The sequence below is a fragment of the Molossus molossus genome, unplaced genomic scaffold (assembly GCF_014108415.1).
Source record: "Molossus molossus isolate mMolMol1 unplaced genomic scaffold, mMolMol1.p scaffold_m16_p_2, whole genome shotgun sequence".
Taxonomy (NCBI): Eukaryota; Metazoa; Chordata; class Mammalia; order Chiroptera; family Molossidae; genus Molossus; species Molossus molossus.
The window spans coordinates 90,656,372-90,669,896 of record NW_023425355.1 but is presented as its reverse complement, the minus strand read 5'-3'; the positions used below and the strand labels follow the sequence as shown (position 1 = coordinate 90,669,896).

Here is a 13,525-nt window from a genome sequence, read left to right as displayed (position 1 = left end):
ACATTGATGTTTTTCTCTCTCTCCCTCCCTTCCCCTCTGTCTGAAAATTAATGGAAATATATCCTCGGGTGAGGACAAAGAAACAAACCAACAAAAAAGCAAAAGCAAAATAAATAATTGATGAGAAATTTCCAAACCTATGAAAGAAGCTGGACATTCAAATACAGGAAGCCAACAGCACATCTAATGCTCTGAACACAAAAATACTTTGTTCAAGACACATGATATTAAAACTGTCAAAAGTTAATGGCTAAGATACTCTGATTTCTCACCCTGGCTGGATTTGCTCAGTGGTTAGAGTGTCAGCCCACGGACCAGAGAGGCCCGGGTTTGGTTCCCGCTAAGGGCACATACCTCGGTTGCAGTTTGTCCCCAGCCCTGGTTGGGGTCCTGTGGGTGGCAGCCACTCAATGTGTCTCTCATGTTGATGTTTCACTCTCTCTCTTCCTCCCTCTCTCCTTCATGCTCTATCTGAAGATAAATGCAAAAATGTTCTTGGGTGAGGGAAAAAAATAGATACTCTGGCTTCTCTTCAGATTGCATAAATCTTTCACCTTTTACTAAAGATTTCCGTGAAGTTAATGGCTAGGAAAGAATTCTCAAGGCAGCCAGGGAGAAAAGATAGTAACCTACCAAGGAAACCCCATCAGATTATCATTAGAAGTTTTGGTAGAAACCCCACAAAGCCAGAGAGAATGGAATAATACATTTAAAATATTGAAAGAGAGAAACCACCAGCCAAGAACAATATATCCAGCTAAATTATCCTTTAGATGAGAAAAAGAAATAAAGGCTTTCCCTGACAAACAAAAGCTGAGGGAATTTACTGACCCTGCATTATAAGAAATGTTGAAAGGGGCTCTTCTACTTAAAATGGAAAGACAATAGTACACAATACTGTGAGTAGGATGATTACTGAAGCAGATTGCAACTCCATCTGAGTCTAGTGTATTAAACACTTAATTACAACATAAAAGTTCAAGGGGAAAAAGCAATGAAAATAACTATAACTACTGAAGATTGGTAATGAGTGCACAACATAAAAAGGGATCATTTGTGATAACCAAAGCATAAAAGAGGAGGAGGAAAAGAACTGAACTTGTATCAGTAAATGAAGATAAGATGCAAACAGAAGGAAGAGGACTATTGTATTTGAGACATTTTATACAAACCTAATGTTAACTGTAAAACAAAAATCCAGAGGTAAGACAGAAAATTTTTTTTTAAAAAGCAGAAACAGAAGAAAAACCACAACAACATAGAAAACTGCAAAACCAGAATAACAGATAGAAACAAAGGAAAAACAAACAAACAATGGAGATACAGAGTAATCAGAAAACAAAACATAAAATGACTAGTAAGTCCTCATATAGCAATAATCATCCTAAATGTAAATGGACTGAACTCACCAATCAAAAGGCATAAAGTAGTCCAGTTGGCGTAGCTCAGTTATTCAGCATCGACCCATGCACCAAGAGGTCACCAGTTCGATTCCCGATCAGGGCACATGCCCGGGTTGTGGGCCAGCTCCCCAGTGGGGAGCATGCAGAAGATGGCCAATCAATATTCTCTCTCATCGATGTCTCTATTTCTCTCTCCCTCTCGCTTCCCCTCTCTCTAAAATCAATAAAGGAAAAAAAAATATTAAAAACCAAAAACCAAAAAAATAAAACAAAAGGCACCGAGTAGCAGGATAGATTAAAAAATAACACCCAGCCCTGGCCAGTTTGGCTTAGTGGTTAGAACTTCGGCCTGTAGACCAGTCGTGAGTTTTGTTCCAGTTAAGGGCATGTGCCTTGGTTGCGGTTATGTCTCCAGCTCTGGTCCGGGTCATGCAGGAAGCAACCAATAGATGTGCCCCTCTCACATCAATGTCTCTCTCTCTCTCTCTCTCTCTCTCTCTCTCTCTCTCTCTGTCTCTCTGTCTCCCTCCCTCTCTCTCTCCCTCACTTCCTCCCTCCCACTCTGTCTGAAGATAAATGGAAAAATATCCTTGGATGACAATTAAAAAAAAATGAGACCCAACTATATGTGGTTTTCAGGAGACCTATCTCAGCTCCAAAGACATACACAGGCTCAAAATGAAGGGGTGGAAGATGATATTTCAAGTGAATGGCATCCAGAGAAAATCAGTATAACTGTACTTATATCATCAACTTAAAATCAATTTTAAAACATAAAAGATAACAAGAGACAAAGATGGTAAATTTTGGGACAGTTCTTCTAAAGTGTCTTGCAAGGAGAAAAAAATAGCAGTGGAGTGAATGGAAGTTACACAGACTGTCTCCCAGGTCCAAACTGGAATTACAACTAAAATAAAGACAAGTCATCAGGAAAACCAACTGAAAAGCAGTTAGAGAGAACCCTTATAACTAGGGACAAAAAGAGGACAATAAATCGTGCCTGGTAGGAACTGTGGAGGTGTGAGAGGGCAGGCCAGGAGCCCAAGTACAGTAGCTGAGAGCTGTTTTATCTGTGAGCAGTTGCCTCTGAGAAGTCTGGGGTTAAAACTCCAAGCTGGCTCCATAGCACAGAGTGGCAGGACAGGGAAAGGCACCCACATAACACCTGGCTGAGACCACCAGAGCTCTGGGTTTGTCCAGCAAGGAGAGGCACAGGGAAAAAAGGCAGTTCCCTGAAGGGCAAGAGCTCTAAATCAGCTTCAACCAGTCCCTTTGGGCTCCCACAGAGGGAGGGTGGACTGGACTGGAACTGTGTGAAGAGAGTTTGGGGTTCCTGGCTCAGGAGAGAGCTGGGAGGGGGGACACTGGGAGTTTTGTGATGAATCACTCCTTCACAGGACAGTAGCCATTTTATTCAAAGAGCCCCATCCCAGAGCCCTGAGGAGAAGCAACAGCACCTCCCTCAGGAATTTAACACCACCAGGCCAGGCCAGAGAAATGCAAATTGAGGCTCATTAACAGCTAGAGACTTCCAGCAAGCAATTGCCCCACCCACTGGAAATCCTCTTACCCTGTACACCTGAGGGATTTTTCATTCAGTGGAGGGTGACAGCCCGAGGCTCATCAAGTAAGTGAGACTAATGACTTGCAGGCAAAAGCTAGAGGAAAACTGAACCTTTGCTTGGTCTGCAAATCTACCCAGGAAAGTAACACTTTACAGTGGTGTTTAATGTAGGTCCTCCCACACTCATTCAAACCCAGTAGAAGGAGCCACAATCAGCAGAAGACCAATACCCATAGGAAAAATTTGGCAGGCTCTAAAACCCACTGAGACAGCCAAAATGGTGAAATAAAGAATCAAATTACAAATGAAAGAACAAGAGAATTCTACAGAAGAAGAGATAAATGAAATTGAATTAATAAGAGATCAGAGGCAGAGTTTGCAGTAATGATTATGAGGAAGCACAACAGCATGAGTAAAGATATAGAAACATTAAAAATCAACCAATTAGAAATGAAAAACCACCAAGCAGAAATGAAGAATGACATAGCAGAAATAAAGAACACATTGGAAGGAATAACAAGCAGAGTAGAGGAAGCCTAGGATTGGATCAGTGAATTAGAAGACAGGGTAGAAAAAAAAAATCACCCAATCAGAAAACCAAAAAGAAAAAAAAAAACAATTTAAAAATAGGAGGACAGCTTAAGAGAACTGTGGGATTGAGATGTAACAATATCCACATCATAGGAGTTCCAGAAGAAGAAGAAGAAAATGAGCAAGGGTTAGAGAATATATTTGAAGAAACAGTGACAGAAAACTTCTCTAAGTTGGTGAAGGAAAAAGGCATACGAGTACAAGAAGCACAGTGAGCCCCAAGTAAGAAGAAACCAAAGAGGCCCACACCAAGACACATCATAATTAAAATGCCAAAATTTAAAGCAAAGAGAGAATCCTGAAGGCAGCAAGAGATAAGCAACTGGTTACCTACAAGGGAACCCCCATAAGGCTATTTGCTGACTTCTCAACAGAAACACTACAGGCCAGAGGGAATGGCATGAAGTAATCAAGGTCATAACAAATAAGGATCTGAATCCAAACCTACTCTATCCAGAAAGGCTATCATTCAAAATAGAAGGCAAAATAAAGAGCTTCCCAGAAAAAAAAAAAAAAAAAAAAAAAAAAAAAAAAAAAAAAAAAGGCTAAGGGAATATATTACCACCAAGCCAGCACTGCAAGAAATGTTAAAAGGACTGCTGTAATATGCAGAAGAAATAGGAAGAGAAACATAACAATATCAAACAAAAATGGCAATAAATAAGTACATATCAAGAATAATCTTAAATGTAAATTGTAATAACCTGCTCCTATCACGTTGTTCTGATTAAATAAACAAAGGGCCAACTATGAAGCTTTCAGAGGCAACCTGAGGAAGTACCAGCTGGCCTGATACTCCTCTAAATGAATGTGTCCTCTAAGCAAATTTGTTAGTTTTTAAAACTTCGATAATAGAATGAATAGCAGGATAGACATGTGCTGACCCAGTTCACCCAGTTCCCTTTTGCCTCAGCTCCCTCCCACCTCTGTTCCCTCCTGCTTATGCTAACTGCCCCAGCTTCTGTACACTCAGCTTGCTTGCTCTGCTAAACTCTTGAATGACCCCTGTCCTATATAAGCAAACCTCCCCCTGAGCTCAGGGCTGCAGTTCTCCTCTGTGAAGGTTGGCTGCAGTTCCTGCGCAGGTAATAAAGCTCCTAATATTCAAAATTACTTTGTGTCCAAATGAGGTTGATTCTCCTGGGTTACAACATTTGGAGGCCCCAGCGAGAGATCACCGCGAGGTCCCCCTCCCTTTGGGGTAGACCTCCTCAGACTAGGCGAAGGAAGCCTCCATATCCTTCACCTCAAATTGGCTTTCGATTTGACTACGAGGTTTTCAGATCCATCCCGAAATGTCTGGAGGTAAGGGAAACACCATCCCTTTCCGTCTGTTTTCGGTTGTTTCCTCGAGGAGCTGTATCGGGTGTTCGGCAGGCAGGATGCCGCAGAACTGCCCCACCATGGTTGGGACAGGACGCCATTCCTCGACTTCTGGGAATCCGCTTGCGGATTCATCTGGTGTATGAATGAAAGTGGGTGTTCACTATCTGTTATTGTCTGTCCTTGTGTTGTTATTGTTGTGTGCTGGCTACTTTTCTTTCCTACAGAATGGGGCAAGCCGACTCAAAGGCCCAAACACTGCTCCAATGCATGCTGAATAACTTCTGATTTCCTTAAGCGCTCCTGTGACTATGAAAAATCTGCCGATCCTGGTTTCCTGAGAGTACTCTATGAACTCGAATGGCCTGCCTAAGGGGTTAATTGGCCACCCGAAGGTAGTTTCAATTTGCAATTGGCTTTTATGGTCTGTCAGAAAATATACAGGAGCCTTGGTCACCTGGAACAAATGCCATATATTGATATTTGGATTGACATAACTACTGACAAACCCAATTATATTAAGAAATGTCAATGTCCAGAGGTTCAAATGAAAGGAAAAAGTTTTGTTAACAATGCCTCAGCCTGTCCTGAAAGACAGTTAACTACTCCCAGCCCCCTGAGGAAATTCTATCCTGTCTTTCAGGACTCCCCTTGAGTATACACTAAAATGTTAATTAACCTGAGTTTGCCTACTTTGGGTTCTTATTACAGAAAAGCTAGAAGATGAATTTGGATCTGTTAATGAACTATTGATTCAAAAAATGTCTATTGAAAATATGAATATATTTGCCAATCAGAGGAATGTTAATTACTTACACTTGTCAAAAAAATTCAACATTTTTAAAAGTTAAAAGTTCAGACTAAATTTTTAAAAATTATATGGTTTTGATTAAAAAATATAAGATATAGAAATATATTTATATTCATTAAAAGAAAATTGTTCTAAAACTGGTTATTTCTGAATGGATAAAAAGGTTTATAAAAGTTAAAAGATTTGTTAAGAGAAATCTTAGAAGGAAATCATAAATAAAATAAATAATGGATTTAATAAGATACATGAATCTAAAATAAATTAATATAGAATTTATTTGGTTCTTTTTTAGCCTGTTAAAAGGGAAAAAGGTTTTTCCCAATATTTTCCTGGGAAACAAAAATTATATATATTATTGAAATGTTTTTATGTAATGTTAATCACGTACTTGATTCCTTAAAGAACCATTTTTTTAAATCATAAGAACTGAAGTTTCACTGAGCTATGTTTATGTTTAACATCTGTCATTATCACTTTAAATGAATAGATAATTGAATACTATTTAATAATAATAATGCTATATAATATTTTGGTCAAATATGTTTGACAACCTTTCCAGGATTTGAATTTTAAGAAACGTTTTCTTGACCTGGAATTAGTTTTGAGTCATTTCAATAGAACCTGGAATTCCTCAAAGATTTGTTTTCTCTCCTTATGAAAGGAAATCAAATCAATGCAGATGGCTTAAAACAGTCTGTTTCCCCATTGGAGTATGGGTAAGGAGACAACAAACTCCAAATGCAAGAGCATACACACTACTAAGAGTGATTATTTGTTCACTTAGCAGATGCATAGAATGCCTCTTATATATGGGTCTCTACTAATGCAAACAGTCCTCACTTTAAAGGGGCATATAATATAAGATATTTTATAAAGTCATGCTTAGATTATTTAAAGAAAGAACATGATTAAGTCCCAGAGGCCTGACAATCAAGCTCTTTTTGGTTTAACTAAGAAAGTTTTTTCTTTCGTGGTGCTACAATGTACTCACATATAAAAAGAAAAAAATAAATCTGAGCTATGATTACTATAACATGAATAAAATGATACCTCTGATGTACTTGGGTCTCCACCTGAGAAGGGCTTTATGAAAAGGACATTATAAAAATAATAAAGATTTGGACTTCCGGTCAAGATGGCGGGTAGGTAAACGCGGTATCGCGTCCGCCCACAACCACATCAAAGTTACAACTAAACTACAGAACAACCATCATTCAAAACCGCCTGAAATCAAGCTGAATGGAAGTCCTACAACTACGGAACTAAGAAAAAAAAAAGCAGCTACATCCAGACTGGTAGGAGGGGCGGCGGCGCGACGGGCTGGTCCCACACCCACGGGTGGCGGATAAAAATCAGGAGGCTCCCGCGGCTGGGAAGGTCCTTCCTGAGGACTGAGGGGTTCGCGTCCCACACCAGGTGCCCCGTTCAGGGTTCCAGTGCCAGGAAGAGAAGTCCCCATAACTTCTGGCTGGAAAAACCAGCGGACACTGAGGCTCAGGGAAGCTGACGCGGCTGGAGCCCCAGGCAGCTCCTTAAAGGGCCCGCGCTCGGACTTATCGGACTCTCTCCCTCTAAGCTTGGAGGGGAGGCAGCTCGAGGGGCGCCAGAGACATACAGGGAAGAACTGAGCTGTTTGGCACTGGAGCGAACACTGGAGAGGGGGCTTCCGCGGGGACAAACGTGCTGTCAGAGGCCTTTGTTCCTTTGGTGAGTCCTTCCCGGGGGGCGGCAGACAGAAGCCATAACTGGGACTCCAGCAACCTGGCTCACACTGGTAGCCCCGCCCTGCTGACTCCCTGAGGCCCTGCCCCGCCCCACACAACTTTCAAGCCCACCCAAGCTGTTGGCACTTGCTTAACCATAGGATTGGCCTGTCTTGGATCCTGCTTCAGGTTTTTCCTAAAGTCTTTCAAACGAGCAGCACCGGGTCTCAGCGAGCCCCATACCGCTCATTAAGTAATACACAGAAACAAACACAGGGAGGCAGCCAAAATGAGGATACAAAGAAACAGGTCCCAAATGAAAGAACAGAACAAAACCCCAATAAGAGAACTAGGCGAAAGGGAGATAAGCAACCTAACAGATACTGAGGTCAAAATACTGCTTATAAGGATGCTCAATGAACTTAGTGAGAACCTCAGTGAACTTAGGGAGGGCCTCAAGAGCATAAAAAAGGACCAGTTAGAAATCATGGATACACAGTTAGAATTAAAGGAGGCATTAACTGAAATAAAGAATAATTTACACAGCTTCAGTAATAGAGTATGTAAATCCAAGGAGCAAACCATCGATTTGGAATATAAGGAAGCAAAAAATCTCCAATCAGAACAGCAAAAAGAAAAAAGAATCCAAAAAAATGAGGATAGTGTAAGGAGCCTCTGGGACAATCTCAAGCGTGCCAACATTCGCATCTTGGGGGTGCCCGAAGGAGAAGAGAGAGAACAAGAAATCAAAAACCTGTTTGAAACAATAATGGCAGAAAACTTTCCTAACTTGGTGAAGGAAACAGACATACAAGTCCAGGAAGCACAGAGAGTCCCAAACAAGATGAACTCCAAGAGGCACACACCAAGACACATCATCATCAAAATGCAAAAGGTTCAAGACAAAGAGAGAATCTTAAAAGCAGCAAGAGAAAGGCAGCTAGTTACCTACAAGGGAGTACCCATTAGGCTGTCAGCTGATTTCTCAAAAGAAACTTTGCAGGCCAGAAGGGAGTGGCAAGAAATATTCAGAGTGATGAAAACCAAGAACCTACAACCAAGATTACTCTATCCTGCAAAGCTGTCATTTAGAATCGATGGACATATACAAACTTTCCCAGACAAGAAAAAGTTAAAGGAGTTCATCACTACCAAACCGTTATTATATGAAATGATGAAGGGTCTTTTGGAAGAAAAAGATAAAATGTATGAACAAACAAAATGGCAATGAATACATTTCTATCAACAATGGAATCTACAAACAAAATGAACAGGAAGAACAGAAACATTCTCATAGATACAGAGAACATTTTGTTGGTTGCCAGTTGGGAAGGGGGTTGGGGGAATGGGTGAAAAAGGTGAAGGGATTAAGAAGCACAAATTCATTGCTAGACTGACAAACCTCAAAGGGAAAGGGGTTGGGGGGGTGGGAAGAGATAAACCAAAGAACTTATATGCATAACCAATGGACACAGACAATAGTGTGGGAAAAGGTGGGAGGGGGGCGGGAGTGGGGAGGAGGGGGTCAATGGGGGAAAAATGTGGAACATCTGTAATACATTTTACATCCAACAATAAAGATTTGGAAAAAAAAATAATAAAGATTTAAGATTTATGAATGATAGAAGATAAAAAAATTGACATAAAGGAATAAAAAAGATGATGATTCTTTACCGCTTTCTCCTGCCTTGTCGGCAGGGAAGACCTCTCAGAGCCTCAGTTGTTATGTCCCCTGTGTATGGGAGGACCCAATATCTGAATGGATATGGATGTATTCGGATGTACTGGCTTCTTTATGATGAGATCTCAAAGCCTCTCTGCAAGGCTTATTAACATTCTCACAGGCAAACGGTTTAACCATTGAAATGCCAGCCTAGGCTGCTCATCTGCAAGGAGTTTGATGGCAACTAATTTCCAACAAGCTTCTCTGAACTTTGGGGAGTTGAATATAGGAATCCCAGGCACAAATGCGAAGTGCTCTTAGAGAGTTAAAAACACTCTGCCCCGCATAAACATACATGTTAGGACATCACTCCTCTTTCCTGCGTCCTTTTGTAAACCTGGGGTCAGAGGAAATGTTCCCATTCCTCTGCCCACGGTAGGACCCAAATACTGTCGGGGGAAGGGCTTCTTTAGACACTTTTCACCAGGTTCTCCTGTTAGGCCTATTGGCCCAATTGGCTGAATTAACAAAGCTAATAATGATAGCCTTAAGGGACACAGGGCCCATAGAAAAGGATCACCCTAGGAAGGGAAACATAAGGAAGGGTCAGGACAACAGGCCTAGGTCCCAATTAGGGACAGAAAAAACTAAGACAAAGTCAGGTATAGAGGAACAAAATAAAAAGCCGTCCTTAATTTAGGAAAATGACAGGGCTAGGGCTCCTTCCAGCTGAGCCCTCTGGAACCCAGAATAATACAAGACAATAGGGGACAAACTAGTTAGTTTCCTGGTAGACACTGGTGCAGCAGACTCAGTCTTGACCGAGCAAATAGGACCCTAACCTACCCCTGGACTTCAAAGAGAACTATAGACCTTGTGAAAAATACTATGACTCATTCGTTTCTGTTCCTGCCAGAATGCCCATACCCCCTACTCGGACGTGGTCTCCTCCAGAGATCATTCAATTGCTGGCCACTGCCACTCTAGGCCAGCCCCCACATCAAGTTCCCCAAGACATTGGCCATCAATCCTGCCAGCCTGCCTCCAGATGATGACCTGGAGAAACCTCTGTAGGACTTCCTAGAGGCAAATGACACTGCAGATGACCACTCAGACCTCAGGATGACCACTGCCATCATCAGATGAGGTATTGTTCACGGACGGGAAGAACTATATCCAAGAAGAAATCAGGTATGCTGGGACAGCAACAATAACTCTGGACCATATCATTAAGTTCAGCCAATAGGCTGAACTCATAGCCCTGATCCAGGCTCTCTGATGAGACAAGGGGAAACCATGCTGCAAATAAGGAAGCTCGACATACGGCCCTAAAATCAATGGGGACCTCTCCAGATATCAGTCACCATGCAAAACTCAAGTTTGCCTCTGACTCCTACTTACACTGGGCCAGAAAATGACTTAATCAAGCAGAAACAAGTCATAAAGAAATCAACAAATGATGGACACTACCTGATGCAGGTTATTGGTCCCAGAGGCTCTAGGTCGAACTTTAGTCAACCAGCTGCCCCAGACTACCCACTTAGGTTACACCAAGCTTACTGAACTCCTGAGAGACAAAAAAATGTCCAATAAGGTCACAGGGAAAAGGAGAAGACAGAAGAAAGCAGGAATATATAAATCTAAATAGGGAGGAAGAGAAGAAAAGCTGGGGAATATGCAGACAGCAGATAGATTGACAAGCTCTCAGGTTCATGTCAGGGGAGAGAATAGAAAAGTTGCAGAGGGTCTATGTAAGTTGAAGAAGAATTATGTAAGTTGTAGAGGGTTTATCAGCAAACTGAGAAGGATTATAGAGAGGAAAGAAATAAAAAGAAGGATTATGCAGAGGAAATAAAAAGATAAGGAAAGATAAAAGAAAGGGACATACATATTACAGGAAGACAGGGCATTGGAGGAATACTCAAGAAGGAAAGAAAATAAGATACTGAGAGAGGGAGAAGTTGCCTCTAATAATAGAATAACAGTCTAGGATATATTAAAGGGAATAACAGATTAGGCCTACTTCTGACCCTTAGATCAGACAATGACCCCACCTTGATAGCAAAGATATCACAGGATATGTCTAAGGGATTAAATTTAAATTAGAAGCTCCATCGTGCTTACTGCCCACAGAGTTCCAGGCAGATAAAGCACATAAACAGGACTTTAGAAACCAGTGAAAACTAGACCACTCTGCTCCCCCTCGCCCTCTTACAGTTCTTACAGGCCCGGCAGTCTGCCCCGAAGGCCATCCATAAACACATCTGCGATGCCCTGCCTGTGCCCACCTCGAACCCTGTGCACCCTTTCCAGCCCAGGGACTCGATATAAATAAAGAAATTCACCACCCAGGGACTAACTCCGGCCTGGAAGGGACCATACACTGTTATCCTGCCTGAACCAACGGCTGTCAAGATCAATGGCATCCTGGTCTAACTGCACCATTCCTGGCTGAAGGCGGAAAAAACAAGAAGGATAATGCAAGCCTCGCCAGATCCCTTAAAAATAAGACTCTCACATTTATTGAGACTCTAATTTTTCTGATTATGAGTACACAGGGGTCTAATAAGGACGTTAGGCAGCGGATAAATGCAGAGATATATACAAACCAAGTCCCTTCAGGTGTTATTAGGACCCAAGGTAAATTGTCATCATCATCTCGGTTGAGATATCAGCTCACTACTCTTCTCCCTGCCCTGCCTGTGCCCCCCTCGTACTCCTATTTCTAGGACTGACATATAGACCTATAATTATCAGCAAATTAATAGCTTTTATAAGAGAGAGGGTCCAATCTATCAAATTATTAATCCTGGCCTCTCATTGCCAAAGGTTGCCATTAGATGAACAACGAGAATCAAAGATTTGATTCCCCTGAAACCAATGGGGAATGTAATAACCTGCTCCTATCACTTTGTTCTGATTAAATAAACAAAGGGCCAACTATGAAGCTTTCAGAGGCAACCTGAGGAAGTACCAGCTGGCCTGATACTCCTCTAAATGAATGTGTACTCTAAGCAAATTTGTTAGTTTTTAAAACTTCGATAATAGAATGAATAGCAGGATAGATATATGTTGACCCAGTTCACCCAGTTCCCTTTCGCCTCAGCTCCCTCCCACCTCTGTTCCCTCCTGCTTATGCTAACTGCCTCAGCTTCTGTACACGTAGCTTGCTTGCTCTGCTAAACTCTTGAATGACCCCTGTCCTATATAAGCAACCCTCCCCCTGAGCTCAGGGCTGCAGTTCTCCTCTGTAAAGGTTAGCTGCAGTCCCTGCACAGGTAATAAAGCTCCTAATATTCAAAATTACTTTGTGTCCAAATGAGGTTGATTCTCCTGGGTTACAACATAAATGAATTGAATGCTTCAATCAAAAGACACAGGGTAGCTGATTGGATAAGGAAGCATGGCTCATATATATGTTGTTTACAAGAGATCCAACTCACAACAAAAGACTCACATAGGTTGAAAGTGAAGGGATGAAAAAAAAAATATTCCAAGCATACGGAAAGGAAAAAAAAAGCTGGTGTAGCAATACTCATATCTGATAAAACAGATTTCAAAATGAAGGCCATAACTAGAGCAGAGAAGGCCACAAAATAATCTTAAAAGAATCTGCCTAACAGGAAGATAAACCTTGGTAAACATTAATGCACCAATGTAGGAGCACCCAAAATATATTTAAAACTTCTGGAGGACTTCAAAAAGAAATAGAAAGCATACATCATAGCAGGGGACATCAACATCCTGCTGACATCACTGCCACAGATCCTCTAGACAAAAAATTAACAAGGAAACAGTGACTCTAAGATGCAGTAGATTCAAATGAATTAATAGATATCTCCAGAGAATTACACCATCAATTCACATTCTTCTCAAGTTCACATGGGACATTCTCTAAGACAGGCCACTTATTAGGACACAAACTAATTCTACAAGTTCAAGAAGGTTGAAATCATATCAAGCATCTTCTCAGATCACAATGGCATGAAACTACAAATCAATTACAATAGAAACAGTCCAAAAACATTCAAACACATGGAGGCTAAATAGCTTGTTATTAAACAATAAATGGGTTACCAAGGAGATCAAAGAAAAAATTAAAACCTTCCTGGAAACCAATGAAAATGAACACACAACAACACAAAATTTATGGGATGCAGTGGAAGCAGTCCTGAGAGGAAAGTTCATAGGCCTCCCTCAGGAAATAAGAAAAATTTGTAATTGACTATCTAATCTCACAAGTTTAAGAACTAGAAAGCAAACAAAAAGAAAACTCCAGAGAAAGTAGAAGTAAAAAAAAATAGTAAAGATCAGAGCAGAAATAAACAACATGGAGGACAAAACAAAAAACAAACAAACAAAAAAACAAAAAACAATTCAATGGATCAATGAAACAAAGAGCTGATTCTTTGAAAAGATAAACAAGATTGATGGACTCTTAGCTAGACTCACCAAAAAACAAGAGAG

At 41.1% G+C, this 13,525-nt stretch overlaps 1 pseudogene; it reads left to right on the top strand.

Moving 5' to 3' along the window:
* Window positions 1-530: 530 nt before the first annotated feature.
* LOC118636696 lies at window positions 531-578 on the top strand (annotated as a pseudogene).
* Window positions 579-13,525: the final 12,947 nt, after the last annotated feature.